Source organism: Seriola lalandi, unplaced genomic scaffold (genome assembly GCF_002814215.2).
Source record: "Seriola lalandi dorsalis isolate HSWRI2012SDOR001 ecotype SW California unplaced genomic scaffold, Sedor1 jcf7180002052274, whole genome shotgun sequence".
Classification (NCBI taxonomy): Eukaryota; Metazoa; Chordata; class Actinopteri; order Carangiformes; family Carangidae; genus Seriola; species Seriola lalandi.
This window is the reverse complement of record NW_019522827.1, coordinates 902233-918181: the sequence shown is the minus strand read 5'-3', so window position 1 is coordinate 918181 and position 15949 is coordinate 902233. Positions and strand designations below refer to the sequence as shown.

Here is a 15949-nt window from a genome sequence, read left to right as displayed (position 1 = left end):
TCCGTGTGAGACGCTTCGGTGAGTGAGTGTGCGTTTTGAAAACCTATTGAGCACAGCCCCGAGTGCAGCACACTCTCAGCAGAAGGCGTAGCCATGGTGTTTCTGGTGTAACAGCACCGTGCTGGGCAGGTGACAGTGTTTGTGTCTCAGAAAGACGTCACAACACAGATAAGGGAGGAAAATTGGCGCCTTCATTCAGGTGTCACGTTTACATCACTGCTGATCAGAGCAGGAGCCGCCGCTACTGCAGAGTCATTTGACCCGGGGCTGAATGCTGTTTGTTCCCTATAACATTGACTAAGAAAAGCTCGATGGTAGCAGGTGTTAGCCTCATTTGAACAGTGTAAAAGGTCCATACTCTGTCAATAAAATATAATATATAAAATATTTTCTAAGTATATCATAACGACACCCTCTTAAAATAATGGCCTAAGTCATTTTTTCAGGTTTTTCAGGAAACACAAAAAACTCAACAAAAGAGTCACACTTTTGACATAGGCCATTATACAACCGGGGGTAGAATTGCATGTTCCCCTCAACTGAGGATTCAGGCGATTTTACCAGAGGTGGCCAGCATCATGAGGGGGTGATTTAGGCAAAAAAAACATTTTTGTCAAAACATGACTTAGGCCATTATTTTAGGAAGGTGACGATAAATATAATACAGGTTGTGTGGCCATCTGAGTGTGAAGTCAAGCATTACTGGAAAAAATGTACTGGAAGGAACTAAGGTTACGCAAACACACTGGGGAATCCTGACGTCTGTCATTTTACTGTGTTAGTTAGTTATTGTACCTGTTCCAGTTCCTACCTGTTGCCATGTTTCTTATGTAATCTAAACCGCACGGGCCGATGGTTTCACATGGCCAAACAAATACACAAAGCCGTTACTATGGGCCGTATGGACAGAATATGTACGTGGAGCACAGCAGGCTGTTTCTGTTCTGAGTCTTTTAAAGCATTTTAGATCAGACAAGCTGTTCCCTCTTTAGGAAGCCAGGCAGTGGGGCTCCCAGGAGGCTTGTTAGAGTGGCATTTTCTATATTTTTTTTCTTACTTCTGGTGAGAGCTTCGGTGTACTGTCAGATGACAACATGTGCAGCACGACGAGGGATTCCCATCCTCTCAAATCTCCCTACAAGCTGACTCCTCTTCCTTTCTACAGCTGTGGTCTTTCGGAGGGGCTTTTGTATACATTGTTTCTTCATATCCCAGTATTTTCACATGCAGTCACATCATTGTCACATTACTCACTGTTCTGTACGGGCTGTAAAAGGGCAAGGTTCGCTTCATCGCAGTGCTGGGCTTGTTTGCAAAGAAGAAGTGAATTGAAGGGTTTGTGTAATAAGCCTGATGGTAGTGAAGCAGAACATGTACTGTAAATACACAGAGACACACACACACACACACACACACACACACACACACACACACACACACACACACACACACACAGCATAGTGCACAGTGCATAGCTCCCTGGGACTGAAAATAGAACATACTGCCCAGCTGAACAGGCATGCAACACAGATTGAGGGTGTAGTTACTTGCTGTTTACGTCTGAGATCAAACTAAAATATACATAAAGACCATGACAACCGGGTGTTACCACTCTGAGTAAATGCTGTAATGAGAGAAAGTATCTAAAAGATTAACACACTCCTGAGGTAACTAAAAGCACACAGAGCTTGTTCTGTTTGTCTACATGTTACTCACTATTGTTGCCCAAGACAAGAGGGAAATATTAAGTGACCAATTACTGCAGCAACCGCTGTGAATCTAACGGCACACATTTCATCACAACGCAGCAGGAGACCCAAATCTGTCAGAGGTTTGATGAGGGAAAGTGCAGCTGAAGATTTTGGGCTATTCAGAGATTATACACAGTGATATGCTGGACCCATCTCATGAACATTCTTGTCGAAGCCTTATTTTTGTTCAGACATTAACTTCAAAGTCTGTGACATGTTATTGTGCTTTCTAAAGACCATTATTTATTTATTTTGGCCTGCTATATCTTTTATCTGAGAAGCTTTCAAGTTTTTAAAGGCACGATCTCGAGGTTACAGTTCTCTCTCTCTCGCTGCAGCTTAACTTTATTTTTAGAAGAAACATTTAGGACTGTCATTTGGAGTATTCACATAACCTTTGATTTCTCCTATGGTTGATACTAGTTGGATATTAATGCACCCTCTGAGTCTCATTATTAGGTTTGTGTTTTCCTCAGAGCTCACAAATACACTCCTTGTTGCTACGGTCGCCCTTAATCCATGTTAATGTGCGTTATCAATCATCCTGAAAACACACGGGTTCGTGAGCATGCCGAGTCAAGTGCAGTTTAGAGATGAGACGCCCACTTCACACGAGGGATGAGCGCACACTAGCTAAGTGACTGCATCTCATATCTGGGTCTGCTGATGGGATTGCATCCAAATACTGATCAGTATTCTGCTGCAACGAGCCCTGTGCCTAATTGATGCTCCCTTTGACTGTCATCATAATAAATTGAGTTTCATTAGCTTTTGATGACATTACAGTTTCGCTCAGGAAGCCCCACAGTGCTTCGTTAGGATATGAGCCCATGTTGGGAGATTTAGAACTGTGATGTGGTATAATGATCATTATTGGCACAGAGGACTGAATTGTTTGAATTATCAGCGAGTTCAGAGTGCCGGTCAGAGGCAATAAGAGATGGCTGAGATGCCTGGTGGACAGGCATTTTGTCCTGCACCAAACAAACAATGAAACAAAACGTGTCCTCTGATGTGATTCAAATACAGTGGAAACTGCTCATAGTGGTCGCGTTTACAGCGATCAACTTATAAGGATCAAAAATTGTTCTTAAACAAATGCTGTTCAAATAATTCGTTTAACAAGTAGTCCGCTCAGTGTTCCTCTAGGTTTGGGGTTTTTGATCTGCCACAGTGTGTAACGACCAGTAACAACCGTCCCCCACCTACTCTCCCTACATAAGTTCACTGCCTGTGTTTGTGTATGTACGTGCGCTTGCCGTCACTCGCAAGTGTGTGTATGTGTGTGTGTGTGTGTTTGTCATTTTATCTGTAAATCAGTGAATAGCGAAGCTGTCCGTTTCATTACTTTATATTCATGTAATAAAAATACAAATGTCAATTAGATGGTAATCTGCATGAGAAATGTAGAAAAGGAGAAAAAAAAATGTGACAATAATGATCCACTTATAATGACATGATCACTATAAAGAGTTTCCATTCTACATAAAACTAAAAGGTTATCTGTTCGTAACGAGGACTGATGTGATACAAGAACTTTAAAATCTGTATACCTCAGTATGTGGAACTCCACTTACTGTGACAAACTAGAAAATCATTCTCTGTTCAGGTTTAGTTTTAGTTACAGAAAAAGAGAAGATGAAAGAATTGATTCTGCAAAATGTTTTAATGAATATGGTGTTAAGGTTTTTCCTTACACTCCCAGTGTGCTAGGGAGGAGCCTCTTTTTCTACAGCTGATAAAAATTCAACAAAGAAGTTGACTTTAGGTCAAAAGCAATTTAACTTACAGATTACTGTCACGAGTTGTCTTCGATGATCTGACTGAATGTTAAACGAATCAATAAATGTTACATTGTATTAATGGTGAGGAGGCTAATGTTTTCTCTCTTTGCCTCCAGATTTTTGCAGCTGATTCTTTTGGTTTCATCACAGTTTATTTCTTGTAAGGAATGAATTCTGTGAACACTATTATGGGCCTTCAGTGCCAGCTAGCCCCAGGCTCCCTCTTAAATGCTGGGCTGCATGATGCTGATTTAAATGTGATTTGTTGTATTTAATACCGACAAGCTGTAAGAAGGAAACGTAATGAACATTACATGTAGTTTTATTGCCCTGAAAGCATTTATCAAAGCTGCTTTTTCCCAGTGGCTCTGACTTTGGCTCTGATAACAAAACCTGCTCTGTCAAAATCAAAGGACAAGTTGCACTGTAGTGCAGGTCCTCCTTTTCAGTTATTTTAAATATGCCTTATAGTGAATTTTAAATGATCTTAAATTAAAAACAGTATTAGTACGCATAAAATGAAATTTCAAGTGATCATTCAGTTACTAAATTACACGACTACCCATCCAAAGTCATGGTCGAATGTCTCTCTTGTGTTTTTGTTCTATTATTTATTACAAAACAGAGAGGGCACAGCGACACATCTTTCCATTACAAACTGATATTATAATAACTGCTCATTCATTTGTGCTTTATCACTGAGAGCTCAGAGCTGCAGAACTCAACATAAATTTGACTGATGAACAGAGGTTCTTCAGTTTATATGATCAGTCACCTGAATAAATTTTCCAGATCAAATGTTCTAAATAAAGCCCAGAGGCAGCAGCAGCAGCAGCAGCAACGTGTTTTGGTTTAGTGGCTCGATATCGCCTGGGAGACGTTTACGTCACACAAGATATGGGGAATAATATAACATCTAGTAATTCGCATGCACAATGTGGAGTACATGAAATGAATACAGTGGATCTAAAAAAAACAAAAAAGCCAAGGGAGATTAACACAACAGGGTTGCCATAGAGCTTGTTGTGGAGAGTTTGTCCAATATAGCAGCATAATGGGCTCAGCTATTGTGCAGTGCAGCCACCCAGCCACCCAGTATGGGTGGTCTGTTTCTGTTTTTGACTTGGTAGTGGTTTGTTAGTTTAACACAAGCAGAAGATGAGAGAAGAGCTGTAATCAAACTTAGAACTGCTGCAGGCTCGCTGTGCTTCTACCTGCTGAGTGCTGTCATGTTGATGGAAACCATTCTGCCTCCTCCTTCACTTTGTCTCACTCCCTTAATTCATCACCAATTTGGATCACAAAGGCATATTGGAAAGTAATAGAGGTACTGTCTGTGTCTGAAAATCCTCCTCTTATCGAAAATAACTCTGATGAATTTCTTTTATAACCATCTATATACGGTAGAAATGGCAGCACAGAATCATCAGGCTCTCTGAAGGGTTCACTAAGTAAAATTTAAGACTTTTGACAACATTTTCATTATCACACAGAATTCAATTTCATACCCGTTTCATGGTCATACCGACCTAAGTATGGAAGATATCAGTGAAAACCAGTAGGGATGATATGGCCTAGAATTATCCACCAAGTGCATGAGTTTATTGACAATTTTGACAGCACTTTGCAACAGTAAACATGATGTAGATGGATTATCCAATTAAAAAATACATATATACTACTATTACTACTACTATTACTACTATTATTGTTAATAATAATGATTATAATAATAATAATGATGATAAACTGTTTTAATATTGCACTTTTCAAAACAACATTACAAACAAGAACAAGTAAAAGAAAACAGGAATCAATCAGATCTGAAATCAAAGTCAGCACACAAAATAACACATGGAACAGTTGAAAGTAATGAGAAAAATTATGGATAAAAGTAACACCTGGGAGTAATAGATCAAATAACTAACAGATAAACTAAACAAAAGCCATGTGAAAGAAGGTTTTGAGACATGATTTAAAAGAAATCTATTTTCTAGCCCAAGTTCAAATTCATTTATGATCATCATATGGATGTTACATACGGTCTGGAATAGTACTGAATGGTGCTGAAGATATTTAGGAAACTGAAATCAGAGCTTTTTAAAGCTTTTTCAAGACCTGCAACTACCCCGATCACACTGCTAAAGACAATCTACTGTAGGAAGACTTTTAGTTGATATTTCTTCAGGAGGCAATGTCAGCATCCATCTGGAAATAAACCTCCAAAAGCAGTCGCCTCTAACAGATCTGAGCATTGCTCATTTCACCTCACTACACTGCTCCAGCCTCATTTCTAGATGGATAAGCAACTGAGATCAAAACTATGGAGGGGATGTGAAAAGAAATCTGGCACATTTTCTTTAACCATATATAGAAACAGTGAAAGGTGTAATTATTAACACATTATAACACATAAGAGATTTGTATCACACAGTGGCTGATAGGAGAAAGTCTATTCTTGACCAAATGAGAATTTAACAGTGCAATTCTTTCATCAGTAATTTTTGGTTGGGAATAAATATATGCATGCAGCGAGGGAGAGACGGCTAATGAGACAGCTACTGGAGTCTAATAAGTTGAATTCATTATACAATCAAGGTCTCAAAGTCAGCTGGGGGATGAGAATTCTTGGAGCCCCATCAAACATAATGCAGATCTACAAAAATCTTGTTTCCATGTGATGCAGTATGAAAAGGGATGGGAACCGAGAACTGGTTCCAGTAGAGAACCGGTTCCAAATTGTCCGAACCATTGGAATCTTATATCTGTGAGCTTATCAGTTCCTTTCATCGATGCTGGGATGTTTTTTCTGACAGCTGCCCATCGCAAAACTGGCTTCGTTTCACGAAGAAAGGCGAGGACAGTGCTAGTTGTAGTGTTTGCAAAATGCTCATTTCAAGTAAGGGTGGAAACACCAGTGATATGCTGAAACATTTTTTTTTTTACGCAACATGGGCTTCAGTTCCAGGAATGCCATGTATTTGACACACTACACACCAGTGCCCTACTTCCTCACCAAGCAACACGTCCGTTACTGAGGACGAGGGAGGCTTAGCAGAGTTTTTCTTTGACTAAAAAAATCCTAAATCAGCATTAGGCCCCACCCCTCGACTTAGATAAATCAGTAGAAGTGTTGGCCACATGAAATATTGTGTAGTTTTGCCTCTTCAGCCACCTAACCCAATCTGTAAAACAGTCAAGTATACTGTACATTGGTTCAAATTAAGGGGCCACGTGCAGATAAGGCTGAGAACTGCAGTTTTTGATGTCCACATTTTTCCTCTTGTCCATTTTGACATAGGCTGAAAGTTAATTCTTGATCTTGGAAAAAGTAATTGACAAAGCAATCTCACTGTAAGGTTAATTTATTAGCTGGATCATTCTTAATACAGTATATTTAGCTGGTGGTCAGACAAATTAAGCAATTTTGAGGATGCCACTAATTGATGAATCCAAAACATAGTTGACAGATTGATTAATGATATAAATTGAGTAAGGATTAGTTGAAGCCCTACTTTTTATTTGAGCTTACTGTCCATGAGCAGCATCTCAAGTGACTCAAAGGATTGGGTGTTGTTGAGTTTGACTGCTAAATGTCACAGGGATACAGTAGCTGTTGCAGTTAAGTCACTTTCAAACCCACGGAAAGTCTTCCAGGAACTGTTCTACAGCAGCTCCCAACACATCTAAGGCTTGAGCTGCCTGCAGGCTACACGGAGGACTCATCTGTCAACACATCAACGCATTGGCACTCAAATTCACTTTTCTTTGGAAGTGGGACGGTGACTCAAGCAGAATAACTGGACTTGTTTTGGCTCAGGGGTTTGGGAGTCATATCCCGTGGACTATTTGGTGTCTATGATGCAGACAGACAGGACAGTGTCTCTAAGACACAAGCCAGCAGTGTTTGTTTGGATTTGCTTTAACACCCCACTCTGGGCTCAGTGGGTTTCTCTTGGAAATGTTCCCTGTCATCATCTGCCTGACCCTGGATTTAAAGTAGCTTCTATATGCAGACAAATGGCCTGGTGGGAATTTCACAAGTGAAGAAAGAGAAATTCACAACATGGGACTGTGATGCATGACAAAACTGCATCTCAAACACAGCGGTTTGGTAATCTTTGTTGTCTCCCCCATGGCGTGCATTAGTTGTCTAAGATTAAGCAGGCCGCCATGATAGCAAGGCAACACTGCACCACAAGTCCAAAAAACATAATGTTCTGTGTGATCCAGCAGTTATCTTGTGATATTTAATACTGGTAAACCAACAGCAAACAAGCCAGAAATAGAAAAAGTACTAATCTGAATTATAGTTTATATAAGGGTAGAGTTTGGTGTATAGTTACACGCACTGCCTTGCACAGACTGCCTGCTGGAGGCAGTGTGGTTAAAAAATGGTTAAACCATATTCATATTATTTGGCCGTACCCTTTACTTTTTCATATTGGCAAGAGATCGCTAAAGACATAATGAGCGTTTTTGGGAAGTTCAATGCTTTTCTGTCAGATCATACTTGGGGAAAATCCCAGATGAAGGCGCAGGATGAATTATCTTTCCAAAAATTTTTGGCTGCCATCAAGGATGCCATCACATGGAAATGACTGCAGGAAAACCTCAACAAAGGACCACTGGCCTGTAATAAACCATATGGAGAAATTCACCTTTACCTTAAGAGTACAATATAATCAATATACAATATCTGCCTATTGGATGTAACCTATTGTCAATATCACTGAAGGACCCTCATCCTGATAAGTATGTGGCCCATGTCAATACACACCCCCTGAAAATATCAATAGACGCTCCTAATCCACAGTGACTTTAACAAGTGTGTCAGATCCAAAAGTAGCACAATGAAAATGGGGAGGTATGTGAGTTTACCCTCAGATAACCTCCTTTAACAATAACGTCTTAAGTGGTTTAACACTCCAAACAAAACCCTGTGCAACTGAAATAGCCACGACAGATACACTGTGGAGACCCGGAGAGCTCTCACACACCTTGAGGTCTCAGAGGTCACCAAGGGCAGCGGTCACAGACAACCCTCACACTGTACTGCCAAGAATACCTCAGATGAGGACGGCTAATACTCCACACTGTTCCCTTTTCCAAAAGCTAATGGTATTTTGGCAGCCGGTTTATATGGCCTGTTAGAGAAACCTTAAAATGCAAGGAACCGTTTGTGGGCTGTTCCAGCGATCATTACTGGAAGTGTTGGTTGGCTGGCCATCGTAGTGGGATTGCACCTCATTAATGAGGCTATCCTGGTTTTGACCCGTGGAGAGAGAGCTCACCTCGGTTTGAATAAGTTTGGCAGATCTTCTGTGAATAATAGCTTCCTATTATGTCCTGAAATGCTCCCTGAATGCCAGTGAGTTCAACTCTAAGCTCTGATATTGTAACTTTGAGCTAAATGCTCTGAAGTCTCTACTAAAAGGTTTTATTGAGCTGATTTCTGCGACTGTGGAATGAATTTTTTTTTATTATCAAACTGAACAATAGCAGAGTTACCTGCTGTTATTCACTGATAATGTGTGGTCATGGTTATCGTGTCTATTTAAATTATTAGTCATTATTGGAGAGAGGGATTATAGTGAGCCATTATATTACATAGTGAATGAAAAATTATAGTCATTTGAACCCATAATGACTCATGGATTATAATGAGGCTTTATATAGCACATTATCTCTGTCAGTATAGTGAGCACATATATGTTGCTGCAGTACAGACAAACACTAACACACACACATACATAAAGCAGCTGGGTTGACACTCCCTGTAATGTGGATTTTTGATTTTGTGCCAAGCTGCTGTCTCGGTGGTAGCTGACTTAAGGGACAAAAGTCCAGTCTCCCATTGACACACACAGCTTTTATCCACATTCATGATCTTCCTGCCTCATAACAACAGCAGTGTCACTGCGTGTTATGTTTTAACGATGACATCCACCACCAGTGCAAAGAGAAAACTGAAGGAATGCTTTGGAATGGGGAGGATTTGCCCATGACTACTGGCTTAGTGGCCCAATCTGCAACTATACTAATGTACAGAAGAAGAAGATGCATTGTTTGAGCTGACCTATATTTTGAGTTATGATAAAATAAGCAATTTAAAAAAAAAAACATATTTCCATGTACAGGTCACAATCAAATGTTACAAAATTGTGAAAAATATCAACCCCAATTTCCCAAAGCCCAATTTGACATCTTCAAATTTTGTTTTGTCAGAGCAACTGTCCAGTTGACTCTCACAGGAGACCGAAGAAATACGGAAAATATTCACATGTGAAAATGCTGAAAGGACTCAACCATCAAGTGATTATCAAAATAGTTGCCAATATGTTTTTCCGTCAATCGACTCATCATTAATTGACTTATCATTGCAGCTCTAGTGAATATGCCTAAAATGACCAAGGTCAATGAAGCAAAAATAATCTCAACTCCGAGGTCCACTTTAATAGTGTTTTGAGCTTTTAACTGTATCTCACAGTCTTCAAATGGAGTAGGCTCGAGTGTCAGGAATGAGATTACATGCTCAAAAAATGAGGCTGAGATTTTATTTTATTTCTTTCAAAAGAATTTTGTAATCATTAATTGACTATGAGATATGGTTCAAAACTCTGAAAGCATGAAAGAAGACCTTTGTATCTGCACGGTTCCTGAAGCTTTCTCATTGAGGATCCATTCAGGAAAAAACTGCCCAACACACAACTCTAATTACATAATGTCTGATTTCAAGAAAGAATAGAAATATTCTTTAAAAAAATAGCTTAAAAGAAGAAAATGAGCATCTGAAATGCTCATCCAGAGGTTGCGTGCCCAGCTGTTCCTTCAGTCCTTTTACTCACCGTTTCTTGTTGATGCTATAGATGGATTTAAGCGGTTACCTCGACATGTTCCTTTTATCTGGTGATAAAAGCTTTTTCTCTACATTGCAAGGCTGAGCTGTAGTGACAGAGGCTCCGCTGCACCTTGGGCTCTGTAATCAACAGCCAGTGTCTGACATCGACGTTTAACCCTTTGTCCACTCCCCTTGCATCTCAGCTGTCACTCACATCTGCTCTCTCCCTATGACACCTCAGTAAGGGAGGTCAGTCTAACTTTTTTTTTTCCAGAGCAGCAAATTTCAGTTTAGTCTGCGTTGGATTTGTAGGCATACGGCTTGTTTAGAGATTCTACTTTGTCTTACTGCCTTTATGTTTTATGAGTCCTGCTTTGATTTTTACCCTGAAGAAAATTTAAATTGGGATTTCAGATTAATAGATTCACTTTAAGCACAGTTATTTTTCATCTGTGTGATTGAAGGTGTGCAGAGTACTGACTGTACGCTTTTTGCTAGTCTGGTAGAGCACCAGGAATGAAAGCTGATTCCTTCAGTGAGCAACAATTATACCACAGATGAAATCAAATGCTGTGTGTCAGTAAAGGCATAATGGCTCATTTCTGACAAAAACAGCCGTGGTCTGTGTGTATCCCTCTTTCTGCTGCTCATTTACAAGACAGATCAGTTTAAGATTAGATCTTTGCAAGTTGTGAGAGAAAATGGGCTTTTGTATGACAGCACAAGCTGGGTCAGACCCTGTCTTATCTTTTAAGCCCCTCTCATATCAAGATCCTGCTATATTGCCGTTAAAAAGATGCCTCATTATGCTGCCTTTGCTTGTTTACACTGAACCAAACAGGGCCAGCATAATGCCGGCCCAGTGTCTGATTTCCACATGCCTGCCGTTCCAGAATCAGTGACATGACATGTAACACAACAACGCTTGTCCCGCCATGCGTGCTCTCCCCTTTTACACAGACCTTGATTAGTACCTTTTTATGGAGAATGGCACAACATTCCCACCAGGAACAGGCTTTGTAAAAGGGGCTTTAGTTACCTTTGCAAATTGAAAGCTGCCATGGCTGGTGTACAGTGACTTGTGCATTAGGCCAGTGATCCCAAATATCCCCAAATTGGCTTAATTTTAGGGATACTGGTCTGAAATTATTTTTGATTAGACGAGTGGTGGAGCCATAAAGTTTTGCCATGGAGTCTTGGGTTTGAATATTTCACCCAGTGTGAACATCACATAGTTAAGATGCACAGTATGGAGTGGAGTAAGATCATTTTTCCAACCTTGAAGCTATGCAAATGAATAGTTAAAATTGAGTGTTTTAAACCGCCAGACCTCTCGTGTAAAGTAAATATTCAGGGTTTTGTTCACTACTTTTTGAACTCTAGTTTAGATTTGAGCAGATTTGGTTCGGTTTATTTTACAATATTGCCATTGCAGTCACGTGACTTGTTTGACAGTATAGCCATTGTATTATAGATCATATAACAGAAAAACACTCACATGGTACTTTGGAAAAAAATTAAGATATTATATTTTTACAAGAACTATGTTGATCACTCATTACTAGTCGCATATATCACTGATCTATGAGGTGATGCAGTGAGACGAGTCAACAGAAGGTTAAACACAAGTCGAAGAGGTCACGTGACTGAGCTGCTGCAGTCACAGGTCAGACGCTGGCACACCAAATAATGAGAATTGACAAAGAGCGGGGTTATCCATAAAGATTTAAATGTCAGTATGTCAATATTATGGGTATTCTCTTGAGTGTTTTGTCTTTTTAAAAATCCCCCTTGGGAAAAGACCCTGACCTTCCTCCCTCAATTAAGGTTTTAAAGAACTGTTAAGCAACCGAACACACTGATAATAATACAATATACAGCTTATTATTTATGCATGGAAATGAACGACAAACATGGATAATAGCTCCACTCCAGTAAATATTTGCGTGATTTCCTCATGTTTATTTTTCCCATCATTCATGTGTGATTTAACTGTTTCAGTTGGGTCAATACTACAAAAGCCTCAAAGGAATCTGAATCGATGTCATTTTTCTTCCCTTTTCTTGTTGTTGACCAGAGATTCACGCACATACGTGGAGCAAACAACGCACTAATATTCAAAACAGCCACTGGATGAACCTGTGTATCAACAGCTTGCTTGTTATTTGATTATTCTTTCAGCCTCTCATTTCAGTAGCTGAACAAAGGGAGGAAATGCCTCCCTGACGCCACTGAAAACCCTTCACCGCCCCACAAAACAAAGCTCAAAGCAGTGTACATAGACAGGTTGAGGAGGAGGGTGAAAATGAATGCACCTCGACATATTGACATTTAGATATAATGAAAACATTCAATGAGCTGTATCATCAGCTTCAAGACGAGCAGAGAGTTTGGACTTGTGTGGCTGTTGAGAGCAGAAGTGCTGTAATGCCCAAAGGGGGCAGGATGCATTGAGTTACCACAACGAGTGGGCTACTGATATTAGCATTGACAGTATAATGGGACAAAGTGCTAGCTGCCTTTCTGCCTCCGGCATCTAACAGTTACAGCACTGAAATGCAACATGGGTCACAAGGAGGGAGAGTAGTGGTTACAGCTGATGTGTGTGTGTGTGTGTGTGTGTGTGTGTGTGTGTGTGTGTGTGTGTGTGTGTGTGTGTGTGTGTGTGAGATTCGCTCTACAGGCCTCTGCTACATTGTCATCTGTTCGGTGGGATCTGATAAGGTGGGGGGCATCAAAAGCAATGTCAACACATCTTCAAGGAACCTGTTTCTGTCAGTTTTTCTCTCACTTCCTCTCTTCCTCATTCACTCAACACATACTCATAACTACACTCTCTCACACACACACACACACACACATACACGCACGTTCTCACCCTGCTCTCTAACTCTTTCTAACAAGCGCACAAACACGCATGGAATTGGAGATCAATGCAAATTAAAGCACACACATATAAAATACATACACACACTGTACATCCATAGCACACACACACACACACACACACACACACACACACACACACACACACACACACACACACATATCCAGAACCAAGCTCAGGGTAGGGGGACTCAGTGTGAACCCCACAGAGAGAGATGTCACAATGACAGAGCAGATGAACCAAATGAATTTGAGTTTTATGCACCGCAGATCAGAAAACAAGACACTTGTATGCATGCTGAGTGACTACATGCTGCTGTTTATTTTGGGTTGGAGAATGTAATTATTCGGCTGCCACCGCTGGTGTTGGTATTATTAATCAGTTACACTCTCAGTTAGAAGCTGTTCAGTGTGATTTTTTTTTTTCATGGAGGGGGGGTTGGAGATGAGAGGATCCAGTGCGCTCAGAAGGTCAGATAAGATGCGCAAACAGAAGTATCTCCGTGCTGCACTTCAGGCTTGTTTGTGGACTTTTGAATTGCAGTGGATCGTTGTTTTCAAATACCACTGAAGAATAATAATCCAAAGAGCGTGGAACCCTACAACCAGGGGCTTTATTTATTTATTTCAGTTTATTCTGAATCTTGAAACTATTCATGTAAAGATTTGGTTCAATGAGTGATTCATCTGAACTCAGGTCCAAGAGCAAGTGCAGTACTTCACCTGAAGGAGGTGGTCTGAGGTGATTTTGAAGTGAGCTGTGGTGTGGTTGGCCTGTGGTCAGTTCAGAATTTCTGAAAGAAAATAATTTCTTCTTATCAACATTTGGTCGACGGGACAGGTTTAGCGTGCCATCAAGCAGATCACCATCGAGCAGATTGGTTTTCTCAATGACACTGTGGGAACTGTGGCACCTAATGGCCGTCTCCCAGCTGTGTTCATCAACACTTTCAGTGGCAATCTTACAGTGTTAGCAAGAGAAGAGGAGCATTTTTAAGATTTATATAAGCAGAGAATAACAATCAAGTCCGAATAACAATCCAGTGCGACTTGATAGCAGATGTCATGACATGACATGTGTAGCAGCTTATTATGACCATAAGTTACGTTTTGTTGTTAGGCGACATCTAGTGGTCGTAAGTGCGGTGACGTAGTTTAAAGAGCGACAAAGTCCGCTTTAGGAGGAGGTTGGGGTGGATGGATGGGTCAACAAAACACAGGAATATGACATTGATGTTTGCTTCCCATGCGAAACCAGTAGTTTATATTGTTTCTGTTATCTGTGACCGTTTGTTGTTATTATTGTAACCATGACAACAAAAATCATCTGATGTTGAGGAAGTACTTAAATTTAACCCAAATCATGATCTTTTCCTAACCCTAGCCAATAGTTTTTGTGCCTAAGCCTAACCAAACCGTTACCATTATTATTGTAACCACAGCAATGTTGGGTACGCCACTCTCGGTACAGTCGTGTGTTTATTATGGTAACCATGACAACTGAGGTCCGGTACACATGCTGCTGTAGGGGCGCTATTTCAGGAGACGCTCCTGGGTCGTATCAGAGGGTTGACAAAACGACCTATATGGTTGTTTAGGTTGTTGCTCCTGTATTAGGAAACACTCCTCTGGGTCGTATTTGAGGGTAGGAACAAACGGCCGACATGCTTGTATGGATTGGTGGACTTGTTGTAGCAAACAGTTGTTTATTTACACATCCAGCGGTTATGGAGAAACATCATCATTCATATGGAGTCATGTTTGTGACCACCTGATCAATGAAAGTCTAATATTCACTCTCTTTTAGTTAGTTAGTCCTGAGGACGGCATCCGGCTCTTTAGCTGCTGAATGCTCCACCACACCATAAAGCTGAGGGGAGCTGCAGATTTAGATTACTCTCTGTAGGTCTATCACCGAGTGCGACACTTTTCCCATTGTTACATTGTCTTTACATTGTGTTTTGATTGTTTGTGTAAACAGAAAATCTTTGGATTTATAGCAGTTGGTTGGACAAAACAATCAATTTAAAGACCTCAGGCTGTCGAAAATTGTGATGTTTTGTAATCAGTAATGAAAATGATCATTAATTGCAGCCCCTCCACCTATACAGTATATTGTTCTCTATTTTACATATGAAGGTGAAACAGGTGCCAGTGTGTTTTGCAGCTACTCTTTGATACGAAAACAAAACTACTGCAGCAGTAAGTGCCCAAGTAAACAAGCATAGCAGAGGGTGAGAGGAGGGGGGCACCATCACATAAATGGGTTCCGACTCTCACAAAACAAATATAGTGTGAAACGGCAAAGGTTGTTAGTTCGCTTGTTCGTTCACTCACTGATTATCAACCTGTCTGCCCCTTGTGGCCATTAAGCGGTATGGCAGAGGTGACGCACTAAACCGGGGTCACACACTCTCAGCCTGTCTTCTGTGACCGGTGTGGAGTTTTTTTCCTTGGGTGTCTGTGTATCTAGTCTTCTATGAAAATCCAGATTATGAGTGTGTTGTCGATTACAGTGGGTGGAAGGAAAATAAAAATGTTTACATAAGAGTTATTACTGAGTTAAAAATAATAGATTATGAAATGTTTGTTACAAGGATTGTGTAGCTGTGCATATGTGATAAAGAGCTGGTAAATTTTGTTCTCCTTAGGGGCTCATACAGATTTAGTGAGATGGTAGCTAATTA

General features: G+C 40.4%; 1 protein-coding gene across 3 annotated transcripts in view; it reads right to left on the bottom strand.

Annotated features, from left to right (window-relative positions):
* Positions 1-15949, bottom strand: part of shisal1b (shisa like 1b) — a 44381-nt gene that overhangs the window by 25500 nt on the left and 2932 nt on the right. The window contains exon 1 of one of the 3 annotated variants that reach the window (XM_087172285.1): positions 10384-10464. The exons of the other annotated variants lie outside the window; for them this stretch is intronic. The gene's annotated coding sequence lies outside the window, so the exon portion shown is untranslated. Of the gene's footprint in view, positions 1-10383; positions 10465-15949 lie in introns of those variants that run through there. 3 annotated transcript variants of the gene reach the window in all.